This window comes from Canis aureus, chromosome 8 (assembly GCF_053574225.1).
Source record: "Canis aureus isolate CA01 chromosome 8, VMU_Caureus_v.1.0, whole genome shotgun sequence".
Taxonomy (NCBI): domain Eukaryota; kingdom Metazoa; phylum Chordata; class Mammalia; order Carnivora; family Canidae; genus Canis; species Canis aureus.
This window is the reverse complement of record NC_135618.1, coordinates 40,598,184-40,625,724: the sequence shown is the minus strand read 5'-3', so window position 1 is coordinate 40,625,724 and position 27,541 is coordinate 40,598,184. Positions and strand designations below refer to the sequence as shown.

Here is a 27,541-nt window from a genome sequence, read left to right as displayed (position 1 = left end):
GTGGGCGGTGCCTCAGCGCGGGGGTCGGGGTCGCGCCCGCGCCCGCCCCGGGCCCCCGCCCCGCTCGGAGCGTCCGGGAAGTTTGGATTTGGGGCCGGGAAGGACTTTGAACTGGCTGGGAGTTGTGGGGAGAGGCCACTGGTTTCCGGAGGCGCCTGGGGGACGCGAGGGCCTCAGGGACCTCGGTGCCGGCCGTAATTAGGCTGCGGCTTGCACCTGCGGCCAGTCCAGGGACTGAGATTTTTAGGGATCGCCTCACCTCCCTCACCCGCCAGGAGCTCCGAGAACTTGGTACCAAGCTGCCCCGGCCTCCTGTCCTGGAGGATTGGAAACCCAGCCCTCCCGGGGCGCCCCGGCTGCCTCTGGGTGAGGGGAGGCGCTCGGGGCCTCGGACTTGGCGGTGCTTGGGGCGGGGGCGGGGTGGGGTGGGGTAGGGCCGCCTTCTCAGTGGGGTGGCTCTCGGCCCCTGGGCTTCCCGGAGCCACATGGAGGAGCTCAAGCGGACTCCAGAGTTTCTGTAATACCCATCTGATGGTCCTTAGCCTCTGTTTGAAACGTGTCCAGAGACACGGATGTCAAGTTCTTTTCTTTTTTTTTTTAAAGATTTTATTTATCCATTCACGAGAGACACACAGAGAGAGGCAGAGACACAGGCAGAGGGAGAAGCAGGCCCCCTGCAGGGAGCCCGGTGCAGGGCTCGATCCCAGGACCCCGGGGTCACCACAGAGCCACCCAGGCGCCCCTCAATTCAGGATTTCCTGACAGGATGCTGGTTTGGGTGGCTCCCTCGGCCCTAGATACCCGTTGTGAAAGGCCATCATTTCCCTTTGCAGCCCTGTGGAGAATGCAGTGGCCATGTGTACCTGCTTCTCTGCTTGGTCCCCCTTGGGCATACCCTGGGAAGGGGCCTCTGTGGCTAAAGCAGGGCTGGTCAGTTGGTTGCTTTGTAATTTCCTAGGTTTTCTTGGCTGTTTCTTTGGGGTGGAGATCATATGGGCATCTGGTCCCCAGGGAATCTGGGAGGAAAAGGGAAGTCCTTAGAAAGGAGTTAGGTGCCTCCTGGGGTGGGGCTTACCTGGCTAACCTGCCCTCTGCACTGGGAAGTCTTTCTTTTTCCTTATATGCATCCCTTTTCTGAGTTTAACTTCACAGAACACCAAGTAGTGGCAGGGAATTGTAGTACCAGAGAGCCAAGCGGTCCCATCTGTTCTTTTTGCAGATGAAGAAGCTGATACTTCATAAAGGAAAGAGCATTCAGGGTCACAGAATCAGCTGGTGGCAGAGATAGGACGCAGGTCTCCTGATTCCCAGGCCGGTTCTCATTCCCCTACTCCATGTATGTTAGGGGTCAGCACAAAACAGATGGCACGTTTCAAATGGGTAATTTGAGGCAGGGTGTGGGGAAACAACTCTTGATAGTGAAATGTTCTGGAACTAGTAACAGTGGGGTCTTACACCTGGAGGCAGAGAGCCTCTATAGAGGGTCATCTTGCTAGAGCTGGGACTTCAGGTCAAGGGGCTCAGGAGGGAGGTTGGAGGAATAAAACTCTCATTTGTCAAGGTTTCTCATGGACCAAACCCAATAGGAAGTCAGAGGGCAAGGGAGTCTTGAGCCCATACAGGTAAATTCTAGGGCCACAGAACAGGTAGAAAAGGATGCAGAAAGTACCTGGAGGAGCAAATGAAAGATAATCCAGCATAACCTGCAACCTTACTTCTACTGGCTTATGCAGAGTTTACAGGTCTTGAGCACTTACTCTGTTGGTAAGGTTGGATAGTGGGTGGTTAGTAAGGTTACTCTGTGTTATGTCCAAACCCCATTTTCTCCATCTGATAGATAAGGAGACTGACTAGCAAAACAACCCGAGGAATGGAGATGTGAATAGCTAAGCTGCCACGTGTCTCTCCGAGATCTTGTCTTGTGTGTAGTAGTTCCTCTGTGGATGTTTGTGTGGTGGATGGATGGATGGATGGATGGATGAATGAGGAGCAAACACATATAGGATTAGATGGTGCATCTCCCTGAAGATCCTTCGTGTGCCTGTTACTCCCCTGGGACCCAAGTCAGCTCAGAGCACCCATTTCCCATATGACCCAAGACAGACAGACCCTAGGGCCTTTCAGGGGAGGACGGGTGTGGCCCGGCATGACTCACCTGCTCTGTCGCCGCCTACAGCTCGGTTCAGAGCCCTTGGGAATCAGATCTCTTCCCTGTCTTCCCTAGGAGAGGCACCCAAGGCTCTCTTGGCAGTTACCAGCCTGGGTTCCTGCTGGTGCAAATGCCTGTCATGGTCCCAGCATCTCTAAGTCCAGATGAGTGCGGAGCCATCCAGTTGCAGGGTCACAGAAGACAGGTAGAAGCAGCAGCCTGGAAAGCGGTGCTGCGATCTGGGCATCACACAACCTCCGTAGTACCTGGGCCCCGCCCAGAGCTCAAAAACATGCAGTTCTTTTTTTTTTTTTTAATTTTTATTTATTTATGATAGTCACAGAGAGAGCGAGAGAGAGAGGCAGAGACACAGGCAGAGGGAGAAGCAGGCTCCATGCACCGGGAGCCCGACGTGGGATTCGATCCCGGGTCTCCAGGATCATGCCCTGGGCCAAAGGCAGGCGCCAAACCGCTGCGCCACCCAGGGATCCCAAAAAACATGCAGTTCTAAAGGAAAGAGGTTTGTTCTTTAAGTCAACCTGTTTTTGACCACCTACTGCTGCTGAGTGAATAGGGACAAGCGGGACCATGAGAAGGCAAAACCTACCCCTACCCCTGGTGGTCTCGGTCTCTAAATCAGTGCAAGGCAGGGTGACAAAGGCTGTACGGAGCTGACTGTGGAGAATGGAAGAGAAACTAACTCATCTTTCCCCGGGGGATGGGCGAGCACAGGAGATATTTGCGCTGGGCCTTGAAATGGGGATCCTCCCAGAGTAGATCCTGCATCTTTGTAGAGTGTTGTGCAGTATATCGTTCGGGGGCAGGGGCAGAGTGGGGATGACATCAGGGTGACGTCGACAGGAGATTAGAATCAAAGGCCTGTCTGGGTCCAGCAGCAAAGAGCCTTCATGGGTCACTTGGATATGGGACCTTCTGAAGGTGGAGGGGAGACGTTGAACTGATCCATGTTGTGGAGAGATCACAGTGGCAGCAACATGGAGGACGAATTACAAGGTCAAAGGTGTGGAGAGATGCTGGGTAGAGCAGGGTTAGACTGTCACAGGAAAGGACATTTGAGGACCTCACCTGTGGGGTTAGAAAAGTGGGTTGGTGCCTCTGAACCCACCTGGGTCTTTGGTTCTTATCAACCATCCCCCCCTCCATTCTCCTGGTTGATTACCTTGATTGCTTATGCTCTGTTCTAGGGGTGCTGTGACCTGTTTGGGTGTTGACCCCATCTAATTTCCCTGTTTGACAGTTCTGTCCACCCAGCACTTTAGGCGAGACCTCAGCCCCTTGGAGACCAGCTGGTAGGAAGCTGTACCCTGGGGTCCTCCCCACTCCCACCCTGGCCCTGACTTGGCTCTCTCCTCTGTCATCGTCCTCCAGCCCCCAGATTGGAAATGTCAACTGTGCCATCCTTTCCATAACTCTTTCCAACAGGAGGCATGAGACACTATGTCTCATGGGGAGATGTGGACAAGCAGAAACTAGAAAAATGGGTTAAAGGGACCTTGGGATGTTGGTCTCAGAACGGAAGGTGAACTACAGGGCAGTCCCACAGAGTGACCCAGCAAGTCTGAGCCCCTTGATTTAAGTTTAGATCAGTTCTATAAAATATAATCCAAAAACCAGAAGTATGTGTCTTGTCCTAATCCCTTCCCTGTAATCCCAGGCTAGGGTTACAAGCACTGCCTCTGCTTGCTCTACTTGTTTGTACAACTGTCATCTCATGATTCTTGGGCCAGTAGACTTCAGCAACCAGTCAACAAACAGGTTGTTGGGCCCACAGTGTCCCCACCTTGTACTGGCTGGGATGGGATATATAGACACCCCCCGCTGTGTCCTCAGAAAACGAGCATTTTAGTCTAGTTGGGAAAGCTAGATGCATGTGAGAACCAACTAGAAAGCAGAAAAGAGGAGTAGTCAAGAGGGCAAGGAGGAGGCAGGTGGTCCAGGGGCAGGATTTAGCCTAGATCTAGCTGGCAGTCTATGCTGCATCCCCGCCAGCCCCAGTATGAATTTGGGGCACAAGGTGGACTCCATGCTGCCCTCACAAGGAGCTGTGCCCCTATTTCCCAAATGTTCGCGCTATTTCGGCAGTCTGCATCTTTCTGCTCATCAGGATTCTCCATTCATCCTTCAAGGTTCAACTTAAACACCTTTATTTTTCATGAAGACTCTTCCCTTCCACCAGCCAGCATGGTGCTGATCTTCCACAGACCTTTATTATAACTCTGTTGTGACATTGATTCCATCTTGTCATGTATCTGTGAACGTTGTGTACCTTGTCATGTATGCGTTTGTATTTTCGCCAGTTCCACTAGATATTGAGCTTCTTATAAACAAAGAATATGCCTGATTTATTTCTCAAACTCCCAGTGAGCAGCCTACAGTGGTACCCTGCTCCGAAAATGTCCGTTAAGTGGGTGAGCAATAGTTTAGTGGATTCCATTCTCCCTGGTATATGGGTTATATAAAATCAGTCTGTAAAAACAATCCTAAAACTAGAAGGAGGAGGTACCTGTTTTCTGGGGATAGTTTCTTTCTTTTTTTTTTTCTTTTTGTAAATTTATTTTTTATTGGTGTTCAATTCGCCAACATATAGAATAACACCCAGTGCTCATCCCATTAAGTGCCCCCCTCAGTGCCCGTCACCCAGTCACCCCCACCCTCTGCCCACCCCCCCTTCTCCCACCCCTATTTCGTTCCCCAGAGTTAGGAGTCTCTCATGTTCTGTCTCCCTTTCTGGTATTCTGGGGACAGTTTCTGATAGGGGACACACGGTGAAATGAAAGATCACTGTAAGCTGGACTTGAGTGGTCACACAAGAGTAGTATCCAGTGGTCTCTTGGTCTTGACCTTTTAGGACCAAAGGGACGAAAAGAGGGTGTGAGTGGCAAGAATGCCCTCCCTCAGACTTGGAATCAGGATGGGGGACTAGTTCTGATTCCATTTTTGGTGACAATACACTTGCTTTATTGACCTTCTGGGATTGTTCTGTGAACCAAATGAGATAAGAAATATGTGAGTTCTTTGAAAAGGGTAACATGTTACTAGAATATGAGGCATCGTTGTGTTTTCGTCTTATTCCTGATTCCCTACCACTCCTTCATTCTTTCTGTAAAGAAACTTTCAAGTTATCCGCTGCTGAGGCCAGCTGGGAGGAGCCTAGCCTGTCTTCACCAAGTTCCCCTTTAGGCCCAAAGACTATATCCAACGTGGAAGGATGTGTTTTTTTGCCGTCCAAACCAGGTAACTCTGAGTAAGTCACTTCAATTCTCTATGCCTCGGTATCCTCATGTGTAAAAAGAACATAATAATATACTCCTCCCACCTCCTAGGGCTTGGGGGAGAATCAGCTGAGATTGTGAATATGACAGTGCCTTGTAAACTGTAAAGGTCTGTCCAAATGCTGTGGATTTACTTTTTAATCTGTGCTTGAGGGCTCTGGATGAAATTTGCCAAGACCGTTCCACATCTAGACAGTGACATCATATGCATGTTATTGGAGTCCAGGGTGGGGCACAGAAGGTGGCCCCAGAGTCATGGGGGCAGGGTTGAATGCAGAAGGAACCCCACCCACTGCCCACCTATAGAGGACCTGATTGTGGTCCTACCTGAAGAAATGCAATCTGGTTTCTAAAGTGTCAGAGACTCTGCCGTGACCTCTGTGCTCAGGGGCCACTTGGACCATAGCTCAAGAGTTGGGGTTACTGTGATTTAGTTCTCTGTCTCTGGGGTCTCAGCTTGGTTCCCAGACATGGCAGGCATTCAGGGGAAGGCTGTTGTGAACATATAGGGTGTTTTGTGGGAGCTCGAGTCATCGTATTCTCACTTCTTTTGTTTGCAAATTCCAGTTGTAGAGAAACATTAAAGGAAAAAAGAAAGCTTTGGTAAGATGGTAGCATGATGCGTGCTTGGAAATATGACTGGCTAGTGTTAATGAAAGGTCAGGCTTCAGAAATGGGGTATCGCCATCCCGGTGCTTTATTGATCCCAGGGGGTGGTAAAGCGACATTGGTTTGGATCCCTTCATTGGCCCTGCTGGTCTGGATCTGAAAGGAGATGGTTTAGTCAACAAATATTTGTGAGTATTTATTGTGTGCTTGGCCCTGTACTGAGTACTTTGGGGAATATGGAAAAGGTAAAGTTGTGGCTTCTGTGCTGGACACACTTATACCAGATTTGAGAAGAAAAGATGACTGTAGAGGAGCAGTAGAGGCTGGCAGGCCCGTGTGCGCAGGGCCAAGGGCGTGGTAGGTAACTATTGGCAGAGGAAAGCAGAGGTGAGGATTCTCAAAGGCTCTCAGGGGCGGGTAAGCTTTCTGGAGGAGGTGGAAATATGTGAGGAAGACAGAGTCAATCACTGAGACTCAGATCTGCTCCCCAAGACATCTTCTTTTCCTTTCTGGCTCCAATTAGGAGATCAAATCAGTCTTCCATGGCTGCCTAGCAAATGAGCCAGCTTAGCAGCTCAACACAGTACCCCTTCATTACCTCCTGCGTCTGCTGGTCATGTGTCTGGGCAGGACGCGCTGGCCACCAGCTGGAGGTTGCTCTCGGCTCATGGAGGCCACTCAGTCTTTTCATCTTCAGTTTAGTGATGGGGCCTCATGTTCTCCCATGCTTGGAGTCTCTGACTTTCTCTACTGTTATCAGTGGGAGTAGCCCCCCCTTTAAAAAAAAAAGACTATTTGAGAGCGAGAGAGAGAGACAGTGAGTGAGCAGGGGGAGGGAGAGGGAGAGAGAATCTCATGCAGACTCCCCACTGAGTGCGGAGCCTAACATGTGACTCAATCTCACCACCCTGAGATCATGACCTGAGCCAAAATCAAGAGTTGGACACTTAACTGACTGAGCCACCAGGCTCCCTAGGAAACGCTGCTTTTAAAGGACTTATGTAAAAAAAATAAAATAAATTAAAAAAAGGACTTATGTGATTAGGTCAGGCCCACCTGGATAATCTCATTTGATTAGCACAAAGTCAAATGATTAGTAACCTTAATTACCATCTTCACCATTTTCGAGTGTACAGTTCAATGGCATTAAGTGCATCTACATTGCTGTGCAACCATCCATCTCCAGAACTCTGCCAATGTCTTCAGGTTTTCTTTGTGATGTGGCATGAGCTAGGATTTTCCTTTTTAAGGCAGAATAGCATCCGTTTTGTGGAGAGACCACACTTTGCTTTTCAACTCATCAGTCCTTTGGGTCCTTGAACTGCTTCCCTCTTGTGGCTGTGGAGCATAATTCTGCATCTGCAATAACAATATGAACTTGGGTGTGTAAATCTCTCTCCAAAACCAGAAGTGAAATTTCTGAATTATATGGTAATTCTATTTTTAATTTTTGGGGGTGTGGAGACCCACCATTCTGTATTTCAGGGTGGCTGCACCAGGTTACATCCCCACCACTAGTGTGTGAGGGTTCCGGTTTCTCCACGTCCTTGCCAACACCTACTAGTTTCTGTTTTTTGGATAACAGGCATCCTGAATGGGTGTGAGGTGATATCTCATTGGTGTTTTTATTTGCATTTCTCTAATGATCAGTGTGTTGAGCATCTTGTGCTTGTTGGTCATTTGTTTATGGGTCGTGACATCTTGATTAAGACACCCCTGCCAGCAGATGCATTGCATACCCTCATTGTAGGAAAAGTATGTAAAGGGCCAGAGTGCCATGTAGATTAATGTTGCCCAGGGTGGGAGGTGGGGAGGAGCAGCGTGGGCCGAGTGTAATGGGAATGGGCTTTCTTTTCAGGGATAATGAGATGTTCTAAACTTAGTTGTGATGGTTTCACAACTCTGAACGCATACTAAAAACCATTGAATTGTGGTTTAAATGGGTAAATTTTATGCTATGTGAAGTATCTCTCAACAAAGCTGCTTTAAAATGCTGCCTTTTGAAAGTCGAAGTAGAATAGTAACGGTGGCAACAGCGAATATTACTGTTTCATTAGCTCTGCTGAGCAGGAGTGCTACCCCCTTGCACTGATCCACATACCTACCCAGAATTTCAGTCACCCTGCCTCCCTCTGGTTTCCCAAATCAAATTTTATTCCTTCAAGTCTGATTCTGTCTTAGGTTCTTCTAACCCAGGAGACATCTTTTGTCATCTGCAGGGACAAGCAAACCTCTGTATTTGGCAGAAATGGAAAGTTAGCGCAGAATCAGCCAGCCTGGGGGTCTCCGGGTCTCATGCCCTCATCCCGGATTTGCAGAGGCTCACGGGAGGGACAATGTCATGGTTGGTGGAGCCCATCAGGAATAGGGTGAGAAGTTGCCTGAGCTGTGCCCTAAAAGTGCCCCTGCCCACTCCCCACACCTGTCACACACACACCCCATGTCTGTGGTGCCTAGAGGCACACCCTTTATCAGGCTTGTTTCTCATATCAGTCTGAGTGAAGCAGGGTTTGGGGGGCATAAGAGTCAAGGGTGTCATGAGTTGGGGGAGAGGGAAACTGCAGTGGTAGACAGCCCCGGACATGTCACTGTGGCATGAGGCCAGCCCCGAGCCAGCCAGGAAGCCTCCCCAAGATCTTGTGCTTTCTCAGGCTTGGGGCCTTTGGGCTTCAGTCACAGAATGGCATGTGTGTACGGAGAGCTTTCCCGAGGCTTCACTCTGAGTGACTCCAGCTTAGCACGTCTCTCCTGGGTAAATCTGGAGGTCTGCTTGCATGCTTACTGGCCTGGTAAGAAAGATAAGGGGCTAAGCTAAAACAGCTGGAGGAAACATGGCAAATATCTGAAGGCTTGAAGTGCCAGAAGCATATTTGGGTAGAATTGGGGGTAGAGGGTTGTCAAGTCCCTCTGGTCCAACGATGATGCTTCTGGAGGTCCTGGACATTACCAAAAAGAGTGTCACCCCTCCACCCACCATCCTTTTCAAAATGAGATACCAGATCCAAGAGAGGAAGTGGCCAGCCCGGGCTGCATGGCCAATTAGTAATAGAGCTCTGGCCCCTAGCTCTCCTGCCCGCTCCACCCCAGCTCCCCATGGCTCCTCTGGCCCGGCCAACAGCCTCTGGTTCTGGAGCCTTCACTGCAAAGGAGGAGCCAGCAGAGTGGACCTCAGGGCGCCTCTGTATACCTGAGCTACAAATGTTCATCCTTCCCCATGCTGCTCCCATGGCTTTCTGCGGAGCGGGCTCCCTCCTGGTTTGCTTTCTCCTTCCTCTGCTGCAGCCCCCTCAGCCTGCACGCCTGTGCCATCTGGAATGGAAGCTGTGCTAAGGAGCTCTGTAGCTTTGCCCACCCCCTCTGCCATGTTCTGCCCAGGGTGGGCCCACACCAACACAGATTTACTAAGTACAGGAGTGCTCCTTTTTATTTATCTCTGATTGCTTAGAGAGAATAAAATGTCGCTTCTCAGACTTCAGAGTCTTCCCACATAAGTAGTGACAATGAAAAAAAATTATTTGCACAATCTTCCCCTTGGTATTTAATATAGTTCCTCACGCTCTCCTGCTCAGATTTGCATGATGCGTGAGGTCTGTGGCCTTGGTGGGTTAGATGCCTGGCTCTCTCCTTGTGGCCTGGAGTGCTGCTGTGGCCCAGATTTGTTCCCTGAGGTCGAGGTGCTAGAAGGTCCTCTCTGTCTTGGAAAGTCTGAACTGCATCCCTTGTATGAGGGGAGATGCCAGTTCCTGCTTCTCTCCACCTCTGCCCCCGCATCCCTCTCTTCCTCCCTTCTGTTCTTCTTTGCCTTCCTTCCATCTCCAGATCTCCTCACCCTTGTGACCACACATCCTCTGGTCACTCCCCATGTGCAGCGCCTGTTCCTTTGTGTGCAGCTATGACATCCCAGTTGGCCCCTTCTTCATCGTTATTGGTGATGCCAACCATCTGGGAGTGGCTCAGGTCAAACCTGGTCAGGAAGCCGGCCTATTCCCCAGGCGAGAATCTCCTCCACCTTATTTTGCTCATGAGGGTAAGCAGTGGGAATATTGTGTTGCCTCTTGGCCAAGGGGCAGCAGGGAGGCAATGCACCCAGGGTCTGCGTGCAGTGGCCATGGCATTGCAGTGTGGTGATTCCCAGGACGGGGTGTTGTGCGGGAGGAACAGTGTCGGGGTGCTTAGCCCTGTCGTCTTCCCCACCTGGAATGTTGCTTTTGGGTGCTGTCTCTTGGAGCTTGGAGGTCCAGGTTGTGTTTGCACCAGGGAGGCTGTCCCTAGAACCCTCGCCCATCTCTGCCATGATTCTTCCTGCAGCTCCTGGCCCTTTTTTCTGGCCGACAAAGGACCGAGAAAGTGGCCATGAAGCAGTTGTTTCCACCCTGTAAGCAGGAGCCTCCTATCCTGGCCTCTGGCCTGTGTTCTGGCCACCCTCACTTCGCCTGTTTCCTCCAGAGGAGCCGTATCTCCTGCTGCCTCCGTTCTGCTAAATGCAGTCCCATCTGCCTGCCTTCTGCCCCCGTCCTACCTCTGCTGAGACCAGCTGTGCTAGGCCATTCCGTCATCCGGAAGCCAGCCCAGTTGGCTCCCCTCTGTGCTGTCGTGTTCCCCTCTGCCTGCATCCATCGAAGCATTACCATCTTGTATGGTGCCCAGCTGTTGACACGTCTGTACCCCCCGCTGGATTCTGAGCTTGCTGAGGGCAGGGGTGTCGGTATGGACCCCAGACCTTGCTGTGTTCCTGTCACTTGCTAAGTGAGTGCATGAAGGAAGCAGCAGCAGCCAATAGAACCACATTTGTTAACCGTGCTTATGCATCCCGACTCTGATGGCATGAAGTCTCCGGAGGGAAATGTATCCACCGGGGGCTGGGGGAGCCAGTATACGGGGGGCTGTGTGTAGTTACATTTCCACTGATTCTGCAGCCTGTGAGTTTCCTGTTGCTGCTAAAACAAATTCCCACACTCAGTGGCTGTAAACAACACAAATATATCAACCTGCAGTTCTGGGGTAAGAAGTCTGAAATGAGTCCCAGTGGACGAAAACCAAGGTGTCTGTAGGTCTGTGTTCCTTCTGGAGGCTTCCATTTCCCTGCCTTTCAGAGTCTGGAGTGGGCCTGGGTTCCTTGGCTTGCAGCCCCTTTGTCATATCACCTCAACCTCTGACTCACACGGTCTCATTTATTATGCACTCCAACCTCCTGTGTCCCTATTATGCGGACCCTTGTGGTTTTATTGGGCCCACTGAGTCATGCAGGATAATCTCTCCTTCTCAAGATCCTTAACCTAATCACACCAGCAGAGTCCCTTTTCCCCGTGTAAGGTGACATATCCACAGGTTCTGGGGATTAGGATGTAGACAGCTTTTGGGGGGGCATTGTTCAGCTTATCCTGTGCAGGACGCCCAGAGGCCCAGCTTCTGTGTGTATTCCTATTTGCATGTCTCTCTTCCCATCATTCAGGAGCTTGTGCTGGCTCTTACAGGAAGTCTTCCCTAAGCCCCGTCTCCCTCCAGCTGGATGCACCTCAGCCTTGATTTCTGCTGCTGAGCTTGACCACGAGCACTTCTCTGGTCTGTGCATCTTTCCACTTCCAGGCCGATACTCTAAGAACCTTTCTTTCTTCTCCCTGGAATGTTCCCAGTTTGACCTTGCCTATCTCCCCTCTTTCACTCGCTCCCCCCACTCTCAGGCAGAAGCCCTGGGTCGGCAGAACTCAGACACCCCTCCACTTAATGACTACCACAATGCTTTCAATTCTTTGTAAGTTAGTCTGCACCCCTGGAGCATGGGGGAGCATCTTGGGCGTGGGGCCACACCTGATTAATCCTGGCACTCGGAGCCCTGGCACATGGCACGTGTTGTCAGAATGGTGTGAAGCAGCTTCTCTGCCATTTAGCTTTTACGCTGTGCATGGTCTGTGGCTTGCACTGGTACAGTACTTGGCATCTACTGTCCCATATTATGAGTTATTTTTTTCTACCCTGCTTCTCCCCCATCCCCAAACACAATTAGAACAGAGGTCTCCAGGGATCCCTGCGTGGCGCAGTGGTTTGGCGCCTGCCTTTGGCCCAGGGCTCGATCCTGGAGACCCGGGATTGAATCCCACATCAGGCTCCCGGTGCATGGAGCCTGCTTCTCCCTCTGCCTATGTCTCTGCCTCTCTCTCTCTCTCTCTCTCTCTCTCTGTGACTATCATAAATAAATAAAAATTAAAAAAAAAAAAAAAAAAGAACAGAGGTCTCCAGCCCTGCACAGTCTTGGAACCACCAGAAAATCAGAAGGTTGAGCCAAATGAAAATGTCACTGTGTGACCATTTTTAACCTGCAGGATACTAAATGTCTTTTGACAAGAAGACAGTGTTCATTGTCCAGGGTGTCCTGATGCAAGTGATGGCCAAGTCTTCAGGCCTCCTTCCCTGTCTCTTCCTTCCTCCCTCTTGACACGGGCTCCCTTTCATATATATATTTATTTAAATGGCAAACCTGACATCAATTTGTTGATTGACATCAAGAGCTAGAACTGCCCGGCTAAGCAGCTCCATCTCCCTCTTGCAGCATAAACATCTCCCTATAAAGACAAATTGGTATTACAGAGTTGCTTCGTAAGCAGCAGACTCAGATGGCTTCAAAAAAGAGTGGGTTCAGACTCAGGGGCCTGTGTGGGGATGGGCCAGCCCAAAGCAGATGCACTGCAGCTTGGCTGAGTGCCTCCTCCAGCACGCTGGCTACACAAGGCAGGTTTTCTCTGCAGGACAGAATGTGCCCTGCAAGGTGTACAAGGTGTATGCTCTGATTACCACAGGGTCATGGGTGATCCTGGCATAGCCCGATCCCTGCTGAGAGCAATTGTTACAGGGAACAATTCCCTGTATTTCCCCAGGGAAACCGGTGCTGTGGGCTTTGGGTGATTTCCCATCCTTCCCTCCCTCCCTCCCTCCCTCCCTCCCTCCCTCTTGCATTTCCTCCCTCCCTCCATCCTTCTTCCTTCCTTTCTTCCTGTATTGTCTCTTTATTCTTTTCTTTCTGGGGGCTCTTTTTAAAAATTAAATTTAAAAAAATTATTTATTTATTTACGAGAGAGAGCGAGTGGGCTCAGGGGGCAGGGACAGAGGCAGAAGGAGAGATAGTCCCAAGCCATCTGCTGAGCATGGAACCCCACACGAGGCTGGATCTCACAACCCTGAGATCATGAGCTGAGCCAAAACCAAGAGTCAGATGCTTAACTGACTGTACCATCCAGGTGCCCCTTAATTATAGTTTATTCACTAAAATAAAGTGCACAATTAAGTACACAGTTCAATAAGTTTTGACCGGTCCATACACTCATGTAACTGCTATGTTAATTACCCCGGAGAGCTCATTCCCTTGTACCTTTTCCAGTTAAGCACCTTCCCAAATGTCCATCAACTAAAAAGATAAATGAATGGATAAACAGAGTGTGGTCTATCCATACAACAGCATATTAGTCAGCAGTAGGAAAGGAGCATGGACCCCTGCTACAACACAGATGAACTATTTTTTTAAAGATTTATGTAGAGAGAGCGAGCCCGAGTGCACATGGGGGGGCCAGAGGGAGAGAAGGAGACTCCCCACTGAGTCTGGAACCTGAGAGGGGCTTGATGTGGGGCTCCATCTCACGACCCTGAGGTCATGACCTGAGCCAAAATCAAGAGTTGGACACTTAACCAACTGAGCCACCCAGGGGCCCCTGGATGAACTTTGAAAACATGATGCCGAGTGAAAGAAGCCAGACACAAAAGGCTTCGGAGTATACAAATCCATTTATGTGCAACATCCAGAATCGGCCAATTTATAGAGGCAGAAAGCAGATGGGTGGTTGGCAGAATGCTGTGAAGTGGCCTCTCTAGGGCTGGGCTGGGGTTTGGGGCAGAGCTGGTGGGTATCTGGTTTCTTCTGGAACTAGACAGTGGCAATAGTTGTATAATTCTATGAATATACTAAAACCCACTGTACTGTACTGATTACAAAGGTGAACTTTATGGCATATGAAATATATTTCAATATATTTCAATAAAGCTGTCATTAAAAAAAAAGATATGGAACGTTCCCATCACCCCAGAAAAACCTTTATGCCTCTTGCCAGCCAGTCCCACCCTCCCCCAGAGGCAGCCACAGTGGCATCTTTTTCCAGCATAGATGAATTGTGTCTGTTCAGGAACTTCCTATAATTTGAATCATATATTAGGTACTCATTTGCTTAAGCCTTCTTTTGCCAGGCATAATGTTTTTGAGATTTGCTCATGCTGTTATGACAGTAGTTTGTGTCCTTTTTTTTTCCCCCTGAGTAGAATGACTTTACCACAGTTTCTTACAGATGGACACCTGGGCTGTTTCCAAATTATGGCTATGATGGATAAAACCAGTATGGGTATTCTCGTAAAAGTCTTCCCATGGACATATGTTTACCTTTCTCTTAAATACCTAGAAATGGAATTGCTCTGTCTATGGTTTTATTTTTAGTTTTGTAAGAAACTGATAGACATCTTTTCCAGAGTGGTTTTACCATTTTACACTCCCATCAACAATATATGAGATTTTTGGCTGTTCTATATCCTCACTAACATTTGGTGTTGTCAGTCTGTTTAATTTAGCCATTCGGGTTGGTGTGTTGAGAATCTTAAATTTTTATGAATTTCAGCTGTAATTTTTCTTTTTAAAAGATTATTTGAGGGATCCCTGGGTGGCGCAGCGGTTTGGCGCCTGCCTTTGGCCCAGGGCGCGATCCTGGAGACCCGGGATCGAATCCCACGTCGGACTCCCGGTGCATGGAACCTGCTTCTCCCTCTGCCTGTGTCTCTGCCTCTCTCTCTCTCTCTCTCTGTGTGACTATCATAAATAAAAAATAAAAATAAAAAAATAAAAGATTATTTGAGAGAGAGAACATGAGTGGGCTGGGAGGGGCAGAGGGAAAGGGAGAAGCAGATTTCCCACTGAGCAGGGAGTTCGACTTCGGGCTGGATCCCAAGATCATGAGACTATGAGCCAAGCTGAAGGCAGATACTTAAATGATGGAGCCATCCAGATGCCCCTAGTTGTAAATTTTTTTTTTATGGTTAGTTCTTTTTGTGTTTTGCCTACTTCAAGGTCATGGAGATATTTTTCCTTTTTTTTTAAGATGCCATATTTCATTTAGGTCTAGGATCCATTTCAGCTTATGTTTTTGGCATGATGTATGGAGTTATGGTTCACTTTTTTTTCCTTTTCAATAGGCAGTTATTTCTACATCTATCCAAAAACGTTGAAAATATTTGTCTTTCCACATTGCATTATCTTGGTTCCTTTGTTGAAAATCAATTGATCATATATGTAGGTCTATTTTTGGTTTGCTGTTCCATTGATCTATTTGTGTACCCTAGTGCAAATGCCAAACTGTCTTGATTATTATTGTTTATAGTAAATCCTGAATCAGCTACTGTAAGCCCTTCAACTTTGTTCTTTATTAAGATTATTTTGACTGTTCTAGGCCTTTTCATTTCTACTTAAATTGACTACTTAAATTTCTATTTAATTGACTGCTTGCAATTTCTAAAAAGAAAGCCTTCTGGAATTTTGATTGGGATTACTTTGAATCTATAGATCAATCCAGAGGGAACTGACATCTTAACAATACTGAGTCCTATAATCCATGAACATGGTACATCTTTTCATTTAATTAGGTCTTCTTTTATTTCTCTTGATAATGTTTGGTAGACTTTAGCATAGAAGTCTTGTGTGTCTTTGGTTAAATTTATTCCTAAGTGGCATTTTTATATTAATAGAGGAAACTGGAAGCCAAAGAGGGATGAAAGGGTGGTAGGTAGACAGACAATGGGGCTGATTTGGGGTTGAGGCCCTATTCAGAGCCCCAGATGATCACTAACCAGAAGCAGCTGGTCATACAGTGGTTCTTACTGAGTCCCCTCCATCTAGATTTCAGAATCAAACTGATTCTCTGGGGACATGACAGCCAACAAGTCTGTGTTCTCTTATTCCCTCAATGAACTGAGATGAACACCTTTTTAGGCCTCTCTTTAGAACACTGGCTGTACTATGAAGGTCAGGCATAGGCTGGTCCTGCTCACTGTCTCCTCGCGAGACAAATTGCAGTTCCCTCAGCTCCTGGTGAGCCTCCTTAGGCCGTTCCCTGAGTGGCAGTGGCCAGTGGCCTCCACAAGGGCCCAGCTTGGAGAACCATGCCTTAGTGAACTGGGAAATGTGGCAAAATCAACCACACACTGGGAAAAGGAGGGGAAAAGAAGAGATGGTTGGGAAGAGGCAGCATGTGAGAGGGGAACTGAATGAATGACTTTAATGGCAGAGCATTGGAGCAGGGGCTATGAATGCCTGCTGCCTGGGGGTCTACCAGATGGCCTGCTTTCCATAGCTGCCTTGAATATCCAGTAGCCTTCCAGTTTTACTGCCTGGGAGGCCTAACTTTGTGGGATTCCTGATCTTCTCACAAAGTTCAGGTATTTTTTTTAATGTTTTTTTTTTTAATTTTTATTTATTTATTTATTTAAATATTTTATTTATTTATTCATGATAGTCACACAGAGAGAGAGAGAGAGGCAGAGACACAGGCAGAGGGAGAAGCAGGCTCCATGCACCGGGAGCCCGATATGGGATTCGATCCCGGGTCTCCAGGATCACGCCCCGGGCCAAAGGCAGGCGCCAAACCGCTGCGCCACCTGGGGATCCCAATTTTTATTTATTTATGATAGTCACACACACACACAGAGAGAGAGAGAGAGAGGCAGAGACATAGGCAGAGGGAGAAGCAGGTTCCATGCACCGGGAGCCCGACGTGGGATTCGATCCCGGGTCTCCAGGATCGCACCCTGAGCCAAAGGCAGGCGCTAAACCTCTGCGCCACCCAGGGATCCCCAGGTATTTATTTTTTCCAGGGGTCCCTTGGGGGCTGGCTCTATGGCTAAGGCTCCTCTGTTGCTGTTGATATTTATTTATTTTTACAAATATCTTAACATATTGCCTGCCCACTTGCATAAACTAACTTGTAGGAACTACTACTTCTTGCATCCAGGAACACCCAACTGACACATATGAGACTCCCTTTGGGTCTGTTGTGTTACCTCAGTTTGGAGCCTTTTGCCTTTCCCTCTGTTACTAGGTTGTGTGTGTGTGTGTGCGTGCACGCATACACACAAATAGCATACACAGGCAGAAGTCTTACTGATAATTTGGAATGGGTCCATCAGAGGCAACCTGGAGGGGGGATGTGCATTGAATGTCCTGTCACAAGCATGACTGAGAGAACTGGAGTCCTCAGGAGATGACTTGCTAGACAGCCTTGAGGGAGGACATTTATCCCCAGTGTCATATGTGGAGGGAGAAGCTATGGAAAAATATTTTAGCTTAATATAAAGAACTTTACAGGAGCTGTACAGCTGTGGGACAGCCTTCCTTGCCTGATTATGATTTTCATATCCCTGGGATATACAAGCAGACACTGTCAGAGATTCCTGCACTGGGCAGGATCATGTAACACTCAAAATCCATTTGATTCTGTGCCTAACACTTTACCAGGAATTGATTAATGGTCTCCTTCCAAGAAGACTTCTCCCGAGGAAAGGAACTCAAAGAAAGACTTTTTTGTTTAACTCCAACAGCATTTATTGAACAGTGCACATTTCTCCCATTATGTATAGCTACTTCTGATATTTATCAAGTTTCTATGTTTGAGTGGGTTTTTGAGTTCTCTGTTCTGTTCATTGGTCTGTGGTCTGTCTGCCCTTCTGCTATTAGAACCATGCTGTTTTAATCATTATTGTGTTGCATTAATTTCCAAAATCAGGAGTGTAAAATCTCCCCACTTGGTTCTTCTTCAAATTTTCTTAGATATTCTTTAGCCAGTGCTCTTCCATATGAATATGGAATGAATTATATCAAGTCCCATGGAAAAACAATGTAGGGATTTTATTTGGAATAACAGTGAATTTGTGATTTTTATGAGGCCAATAGCTTTCTGAGACAGACATTTTTAAAGGTGAACTCTTAGGAGCAGTGACATCGATGTGGAGAGGTGTTTTTGGCTGGAACTTGCCACTGCCTCTCAAATTATCCTGAGACTGGTGTACAAGACCAGCCATGATCCATTTCACCATGTGGAAATATCTCCCCCACCCTAACATCCCCACCAGTCATTTGGTTGGCCAGAGCGAGCTCTCCCAAACCCGTTGGGTAAGGCTTCCTTCTTTTTGCAGCTTCTACCCACAAGAAAGTGCCAGAAGGTGTGGCATCAGTGTTGGAAGAGAGAGTGGGGGATATGGCTGCAGGAGACGCCTACTCAGGCACTTCACAGAGGGCACTCTTCTCTCAGAATCAGCTTGGAGCCAACTTTTCTTTCTTTGTATGACTCAACCATCATTAATTAGAAAAGCTGCCTGAGCGTTCTTCGTTTCAGTGAAAAGCCCCACCCGTGCTTAAGCTGTTTGTGCTGTAGGAATTTGCTCCTTTCTCATTTAAGGGCTCATAGAAGTCTTGTCCTTTCTAGATAGACCTCTTTGGAGGGACCTCCAACCCCCTTTATGGTTCCAATGGGGTGGAGGATAACACCTGTCCTTGTGCTCTTGGCTGGTCCCACCGCTGAGGTATTTCCCGAGATGTCTGTGGGGGTCTTCAGTGGAGGAGCAGTGTGGGGGCTGGAGATGAGGAATGCATCACTCTCTGTCATAGGATGAGAGGCGTCACCGGTGAAAGAAAAGCCTGAGTTTGCCAGTTCTAACACCAATTAGCTTTGTTTTAAAAAAGCTTTTATTTATTTATTCATGAGAGACACACACAGAGAGGCAGAGACAGGCAGAGGGAGAAGCAGGCTACCTGCGGGGCACCTGATGTGGGACTGGATCCCAGGACCCCAGGATCATGACCTGAGCCGAAGGCAGATGCTCAACCACTGAGCCACCTGGGTGCCCCGCATTGGACCCTTTAAAAATGAAATTAACTGTCTGACACACTGGAGCAGAGACTCTGTCATTAAACTTTTTTTTTTTTTTTTAAGTTAGAACACTGAGTTCTGGCCCTGCTTACGACAGGAGGTCATCGACATTTTTTTTTTGATGGCCCAGTGAATGTGTACTAAAAATTATGTGATTCGGAATCATGAGTTTGAGCCCCATGCTGGGTGTAGAGATTACTAAAAAAACAAACGAACTTTAAGAAAATTTAAAAATTGTGTGATTCTGATACGTGCTACCATGTGGACGAACCTTGAAGAAATTCTGCTAAGTGAAATAAGTCAGACACAGAAAGACAGATATTGAGTGATTTCACTTACACGAGGTCCCTAGAACAGTCAGATTCTTGGGGGCAGAATGTAGGATGGTGGCTGCCAGGGGCTCGGGGATGGGACATGGGGAGTTGGTGTTTAATGGGGGCAGAGTCCTGCAGGTGGATGGTGGTGACGGTTGCACAATATGCTTGTGAATATGATTCATGCCATAGAATTCATACTTAAGGACGGTTAAGATGGTTAATTTTATGCTATGTGTACCTTACCACGATAAAAAGTATGTGCATGTGATCCAGACAGCGTCCTACTTTTTAAAACTGTGGCATAATCAGTGATAATTCCAACGTGACACTGTGGATCAGACTTGCAAGATGTAGAAAGACATCACCCTATTTGCTCAGTTATGCAGCCCTCACCCTCGGCGCTGGCTGCGGCCGAGCTCCTGAGCCAGGCCCGAGGATTCACAGATTAGATCCCACACTCACTCTTCCCGAGCTGCATTCTGAGGGCGAAGGTGAAAAGCCCCCCCACCCCGACTCCGTGAGCGGCAAGGCTTTGCTCCTGAAGGGAGGACTCCGGGGAATCGGGCAACCCCTGGGCCTTCAGGGGCCCGGGGAGGCAGAGCGGGAGCGGGGCCGCGGGGGAAGAGGGTCTCCCGGAGGGAGGGGGGCGCAGGTGCGCAGGGGGGCAGGGGGGGCCAGGAAGGCGGGGGCTCTCGGTGCCTGGCGCCTGGCGAAAATGAGCTGCAAGAACGCATCAGGGTGGGTCGGGGTGCTCAGGCCCAGCGCCAGCCTCACCCGGTCCCCCTCCGCCACCCTCCGCTTAGCTAAGTTTAAAAGAATCTCTGGGGGATCCCCCGGGGGCTCGGCGGTTTGGCACCTGCCTTCGGTTCAGGGCGTGATCCTGGAGACCCAGGATCGAGTCCCACCGCGGGCACCCCGCAGGGAGCCTGCTTCTCCCTCTGCCTGTGTCTCTCATGAATAAATAAACAAAAATCTTTTAAAAAAATCTCCATTAAGTCTCGGTTTGCGCATCAATAAAATACCTCTTCCCAGGTTGACAACGTAAAAGCAGGAAATGTGCGCAGAGGGTTTCAGAGACCGTATCCGTAGGTGTCTTTTCTATCTGTATCTGCCTCCATCGATCGGTGTCTTCCGTGTCCATACACACACCCACACTCACACACACACGCACACACTCATACGCGCGCACACACGCGTGCGCACTCACGCACACACGCGCACTCACAGCACACGTACACACCTACGCGCGCGCACACACATGTGCGCACTCACACGTACACGCATGCGCGCACGCACACTCAGCACACGCACGCACACTCACATGCGCACGCGTGCAGACACACACACACACACACACACACAATCGGTGGGGTGCGGTGGGAGAACTCTGAAGTCCTGGAAACAAGTTCTGATTATTTACAGGTTTCACCCCTCTGTTTTTCAGGGTGTTTGGGGTCTGGGGAGCGGAGAGGACATCCTGGGTGTGTCCGGTGCCCTGGGTCCCCCACGCCCAGCCTCTGTGTCGGAGGATAGCTGGGTGGGGGTGGAGGGTGAGGGTGTCTCCAGGGCAGGTGCTGAGGCTGCGGGAGCCCAAGGCTGGCTCGTCCTTGGCAGGGGTGTTGGGGTGCAGGTCAGACCAGTCCCGGGGGTGGGCCGCTTTAGCGCCACGGAGACCACACTGTCTCCGTGGGCGCCCATCCCTCTTCCTTCCCGGAGAAACAGTTCGGGAGGCAACAGGATCGTTTGCATGGATGGAAGGTGACGCATTGGCACACCCACGTGGCGCTGGGATGGGCGGCATAGGTGTGATGGAGCCCCAAGAAATGATGTGTCTGAGAACAGAGAGGAGAGGGAAGGGCAGGAGGGGACACGCTGAGGCTGACGAGCCACTGATCACTCGTCTTGAGCCAGTTCACAGAACCCTGCCTCACCGTGTCCCAACCGTGGAGGCTGGATGGGGGCTCAGCTGGGACCGGGACCTTGGGAGAAGCTAGAGAGGTCAACCAGGAACAGTAGCGGGAGGCTTCTGAACCCTCAACATGCCTACTGGCATCTGCCAATAGCCATAGTAGCTGACGTTTATTGAGCACTTACTGTATGGCAGGAACTGCGCAAAGGGTCTGTATCCATCCATCTTTTTTTTTTTTTTTTTTTTAAATAGGTTCCATACCCAGCACAGTGCCCAACACAGGGTTCAACTCAGGACACTGAGATCAAGACCTAAACTGAGATCCAGAATTGGACACTTAACTGACTGAGCCACCCAGGTGCCCTCTATGTATTCATCTTTAGGGGGGTTTTTGGATGGGAAAAATGACATCTTTTTTTAAATCAGTTCCTAATGGATATTTTGTACTTCTTTCAATTATAAGTAGAAGTAACAGACCACGATACTCTGGTGAGACCACAATGTTAGTATTTGCCATCCTGGAAATCATGGATACTGAGTCGGAGAGGACCAACACTGCAAATCAGTGAAAGGACCTGGACTGTTTTCTCCGTGTTGGTTATTGCAAGCTAGGTGGGCGCAAATGGCGGGGTTTTTCTTCTTCTTTTTGTTTTCATTGCTTTATGAGCTATGTCACCATAACCACTGGGGGAAGATGGAAGATGCTTGGAACGTTGCCAGAGAGGAGGCAATATGAGCAAAAATTTCAGTTTATCCCTGATGGAAACTTCCATGGATGTGTCTTTGGGCTAAAGGTCAATTGATTGAACTCAGATGAAAGTCTGAAGGGGCTCTGAGTAGTCAGTCTCCTTTACTCTTGTTTATTTTATGTTTTTCCTCTTTTTTTTTTTTTTTAGGATTTTATTTATTTATTCAGGAGAGACACAGAGAGAGAGTCAGAGACATAGGCAGAGGGAGAAGCAGGCCTCCTGTGGGGAGCCCAATGCGGGACTCAATCCCAGGACCCCTGGGATCACGATCTGAGCCAAAGGCAGACATTCAACCCCTGAGCCACCCAGGGGCCCCTGTGTTTTTCCTCTTCTTTTACTCTTTGTTACAAGATATCATTCACATTCCACAAAACTCACTTTTTTTTAAACAATATATAATTTTAAAATAATATATAAATATAAACAATAATGGTTGTTTTTTAAACAACCAGTGATGGTTGTTATATTCACAAGGTTGTATGGCCATCACCACCATCTTCCCAGAACATTTTCATCGCCCCCAGAAGTGCCCACCCCTTAGCATTAACTCCCCACCCACCTCAAGCCCCAGCCTGGGAACCACTAGTCTACTTCCTGGTGTATAATGTTTTACAATTTTTATGGGGCTAGTCTTGCACTTCTTATGTTATATTTATTTACTATTAAGAAAAGTATTTACCAGGGACACCAAATAATGCTCAGCGGTTTAGTGCCTGCCTTCGGCCCAGAGCATGATCCTGGAGTCCCGGGATCAAGTCCTGCATTGGACACCCTGCATGGAGCCTGCTTCTCCCTTTGCCTGTGTCTCTGCTTCTCTCTGTGTGTGTCTCTTATGAATAAATAAATAAAATCTTTGAAAAAAAAAAGTATTTGCCAGAGGAACTTTTTAACTGTTCTTTAACAAGAACACTGCAATTTGTATCACTTGTGAATGTATGAGGATTCTCAACTTTCTCAGAGTTTTTGTGATTAACATTTTTCATCCAATCCTCAAACTTTAATTGCAAACTTTATTTGCTTCAGCTGTCTCGTTCAACACAGTAAAAGCCATATGCCAAGGCCCTCTCCCATAGTTGTGCTCTGTAGGGACCAAACTTAATGTAAATTAAGACAGTTTAGGAGCACCTGGGTGGCTCCATCGGTTAAGTGTCAGACTCTTGATTTTGGCTCAGGTCATGAATTCAGGGTCGTAGGACCCAGCCCCGCATCAGGCTCCATACTCAGTGAGGAGTCTGCTCCCCAGTCTCTCCCCCTTCACCTCTCCCTGCCCCTAGGCCCTGCTTGAGTGCTCTCTCTCTCTCTCTCTCTGAAATAAATAAAAAACATTAAAAAAATTAAGACAGTATATCTATTTGGAATGCACATGGATATAAACGATGTAAAGCCCTACTTTATAGGTTGAGGCCGATAAAAAAAAACTATTTTTTTTTCCTATGTAGCAAAAAGTCCAGGGGAGATGTTCTGAGGCTAGTATCAATGATCATCAGGAACTTAGGTTCTTTCTACTTTTCTGTTCTTCTGTCCTTAGCAGAGACCTTCATTCTCAAGCCTCTTGTCTCATGGTTGCAAGACAGCTGCTGTACCTCCAGGCCTCACACTTATGTTCTAGGCAGGAAGAAGGAGGGGAGGGGAGGGTGAAAGGGTGCAGAGCTTTCCCCTAGCAAGTCCTTATCTTATTTAGGAGGAGAAGCCTTCTACTGGGCTTGGGAAAGCCAAGAGTCTGCTTTATGTTAACTATCTTATTTAATCCCTATTGTAATCATCTGAGGTAGGTCTTATTTTCCCTGCTTTACAGATATGGAAGCTTAGAGACCTTAGTAACTTTCCCACTGTCAGTGGCAGGATTAAGACTAACAGTGATAACACACTACGTTTTTCCAGCCTGCATTTCGTCATTGCACACAAAGCAGTTCCCCATTTTTTTTTTTAAGATTTTGTTTATTTATTCATGAGAGACAGAGAGAGAGAGAGGCAGAGACACAGGCAGAGGGAGAAGCAGGCTCCATGCAGGGAGCCCGACGTGGGACTCTACCCTGGGTCTCCAGGATCAGGCCCTGGGCTGAAGGTGGCGCTAAACTGCTGGGCCACCCGGGCTGCCCCCCTCCCTTTGATTTTTTATTTGGGTCTCATGAACCTTGTGGAGATGGACAAGGCAAGTATTAGAATAGAATAGAATAGAATAGAATAGAATAGAGACAGAAGGGGAATATGAGAACCAGAGAAGTAGTGATGACCTGCCCAAGGCACCCAGCTGGCAACTTTTATGCAACTGGGTTTAATCTCCGGTGTGGTGTTCTGTCTCCCCGACCCCACTGGCTGTGTGCTGCTGAGGAGCGCTAGATTCACTGAGGGAGACAGACACACAGAAAAGGTGCAAACGGATTTCATCTGCTTCAGGTTTGGGGGTTTTTCTGCTGATTCCCCCCCTCCTTTATTTTCCTATAGTTTTCATCCCTGTGATGTATTCATTTTCTACCTGGAAGTTTGTGCCTCTCATGTCCTTTGCTATCTCACCCTGCCCCCCGCCCCCGTCCCCTCTGGCAGCCACTAGCTCCATGTACTTGGGAGTCCACTTCCGTTTTGTTGGTTCATCTGCTTTGTTGTTGTTGTTTTGGATTCTATACATAAGCAAAATCAAATGATATTTGTTGTTTTCTGACTTGTTTCACTTAATAGAATACCTCTAGGTCCCTCCAGATTGTTGTGAATGGCAAGATCTCATTTTGTTGCTGGCTGAGTGTTTGTGTGTATATGTGTATGTGTGTATGTGCATCGGATCTTCTCATCTGTTCATCTATCGATGGACACTTAGGTTGTTTCCATATCTTGAGTACCATATATAATGCTGCAATAAACATGGGGGTACCTAAATCTTTTCAAATTAGTGCTTCGTCTTCTTTGGGGAAATATCCAGAAGGGAATTACTGGGTTGTATGGTAGTTCTATTTTTTTAATTTTTTGAGGAAACTTCATACTATTTTCCATAGTGGCTATGTCAATTTACAATCCCACCAACAGTGCGCAAGGGTTCTCTTTTCCCCACATCCTCGCCAACACTTGTTCTCTCTTATCTTTTTGATGAGAGCCATTCTGACTGGTGTGATGTGACATCTCCCTGTCATTTTGATTTCTGTTTCCCTGACGATGAGTGATGTTGAGCATCTCTTCATGTGTTTCCTGGCTCTGCTGTTCCCTTTGCAGGGACGGGATGGTTTGTCTGGGACTATAAGGTGATGTGCCAACACTTTTAGAAAAGACCATGCAGGGGCTCCTGGGTGGCTCAATTGATTAAGTATCTGCCTTCAGCTCAGGTCATGATCCTAGGGTCCTGGGGTCCTGGGATCAAATGCCACATCTCCTTGCTCAGCGTGGAGTCTGCTTCTCCCTCTGCCCCTGCTCCTTCTCTCTCTCTCTTAAATAAATAAAATAAAATAAAAAATAGACCATGCATATAGAGGGGTCTGCTTTGCCTTTCTCTACCAATTAGTTCTACTCTTTTTGTGCATGTGTTTTCTAATTTCACTTGCAAATGGGTACCTGCCACCAGAAGGGGAGTTTCCTAGACTAAAAAGTCAGATTCTATATTAAGCATTATCTTCCCCTTCCTGAACACAGGTAATACAGCGGATGGATGTTTCTTGACAACCCAGTCTGATTACATGGTAAAAGAAAAGAAGAAAACCAAGTCTGAGTGAATTTTCTATTGGCCTTGATAGAATTAAATTAATTAATTAAATAAAAACCCCAGCATGACAAATGTGGCTCTGAGTTTTGACCTCAGTGCCTGGGTCATGAATCTTTGAGAAAAATCTGTAAATGATTTATAGATGAGCAGACATGAAGGCTCCAACCACAGTGAGCAAATGAACACAATGAGTTGCAGCATTTGGATAAAAGATGCCCATTTTAAAATAAAAGTATGATATTTTGATGTTGTGTTAAGTAAGAAAATGTTGGTGGGATGCCTGGGTGGCTCAGTGGTTGAGCATCTGCCTTTGGCTCAGGGCAGATCCTGGCTGGGGTCCTGGGATTGAGTCCCACATCAGGCTCCCCACAGGAAACTTGCTTTTCCCTCTGCCTATGTTTCTGCCCCTCTCTGTGTGTCTCTCATGAATAAATAAATAAATATTTTTTTAAAAAGTAAGAAAATGTTGATAATCACACAGTGAGCAGACTGGTGTTATGATGAGGCCTTAAACTTGGTTCTCAGTTTGGAGGCACATCATAGGTACTCAATAAAATATTGATTGAATAACTCTGGGAGTCAGGCCAACTTAATGAATTGATCACTGGACTTTTAACATCACAATCAGTTAAACAATTTTAAAGTATCCAGTGGTTCTTCCATGACTCCACGTGATCTCTAAAATAAGCCATTTTCCCAACAAGCACATGAGAAAATGTTCCACATCACTTGGCCTCAGGGAAATACCAATCAAAACCACATTAAGATACCACCTCACACCAGTGAGAATGGTGAAAATTAACAAGACGGGAAACAACAAGTGTTGGAGAGGATGGGGAGAAAGGGAACCCAACAGTGTAACTGTTGGTGGGAATGTGAACTGGTACAGCCACTCTGGAAAACTGTGGCGCTTCCTCAAGAAGTTAAAAAATAGAACTACCCTACGACCCAGCAATTGCATTATTGGGTATTTACCCCAAAGCAATTGCATTACTGGGTATTTTCACTTACAGATGTAGTGAAACACCAGGTCACCTGCACCCCAATGTTCATAGCAGCAATGTCCACAATAGCCAAACAGTGGAAGGAGCCACAATGTCCTTCAACAGATGATGGATAAAGAAGATGTGGTCTATATATAAATACCCATCATTTGCTTCGATGTGGATGGAACTGGAGGGTATTATGCTGAGTGAAGTAAGTCAATCGGAGGACAGTCATCATATAGTTTCACTCATATGTGGAATATAAGAAATAGTGAAAGAGATTATAAGGGAAAGGAGGGGAACTGAGTGGGAAAAATTAGAGAGGGAGACAATCCATGAGAGACTCCTAACTGATAAACAAAGGGTTGCGGAAGGGGAGGTGGGGGGGGATGGAGTAACTGGGTGACAGGCACTGAGGAGGGCACTTGATGAGATGAACACTGGGTTTATCCTTTATCTTGGCAAATTGAACTTCAATAAAAACAAATGAAAAAAATGAGCCATTGTCAAATTAGTGTTGCAAATCAGAGGACAAAAGCCCAAACTTAAACCCACTGTCATGGAGGAAGCCTCACGTGGTAATCATTTCTTCCCCACTCTTGCTAGTGGTCTGAAATGTGAATAGCAGTAGCAGCTGACACAAGCAAGCAGGCTGCCTGCTGGGTCCCAGTCAGCTTTATTTATTTATTTATTTATTTACTTACTTACTTACTCATAAGGGGACTCATAGTCACACAGAGAGAGAGAGAGGCAGAGACACAGGCAGAGGAAGAAGCAGGCTCCATGCCCGACGTGGGATTCGATCCCGGGTCTCCAGGATCACGCCCTGGGCCTAAGGCAGGCGCCAAACTGCTGTGCCACCCAGGGATCCCCCCAGTCAGCTTTTGATCATTGCAA

The 27,541-nt window shown here is 47.8% G+C and overlaps 1 long non-coding RNA gene across 3 annotated transcripts; it reads left to right on the top strand.

Moving 5' to 3' along the window:
• LOC144318916 (uncharacterized) lies at nt 1-26,067 on the top strand. 3 transcript variants are annotated; one of them, XR_013384874.1, is made up of 5 exons: nt 1-366; nt 1,220-1,380; nt 21,477-21,582; nt 21,691-21,836; nt 25,589-26,067. It is a non-coding gene; the product is annotated as an uncharacterized LOC144318916 (long non-coding RNA). The 3 variants fall into 3 exon arrangements; XR_013384873.1 differs by lacking the exon at nt 25,589-26,067 and having other exon boundaries at nt 1,220-1,336; nt 21,691-22,356; XR_013384872.1 differs by lacking the exon at nt 25,589-26,067 and having other exon boundaries at nt 21,691-22,356.
• The last annotated feature ends 1,474 nt before the right edge of the window (nt 26,068-27,541 follow it).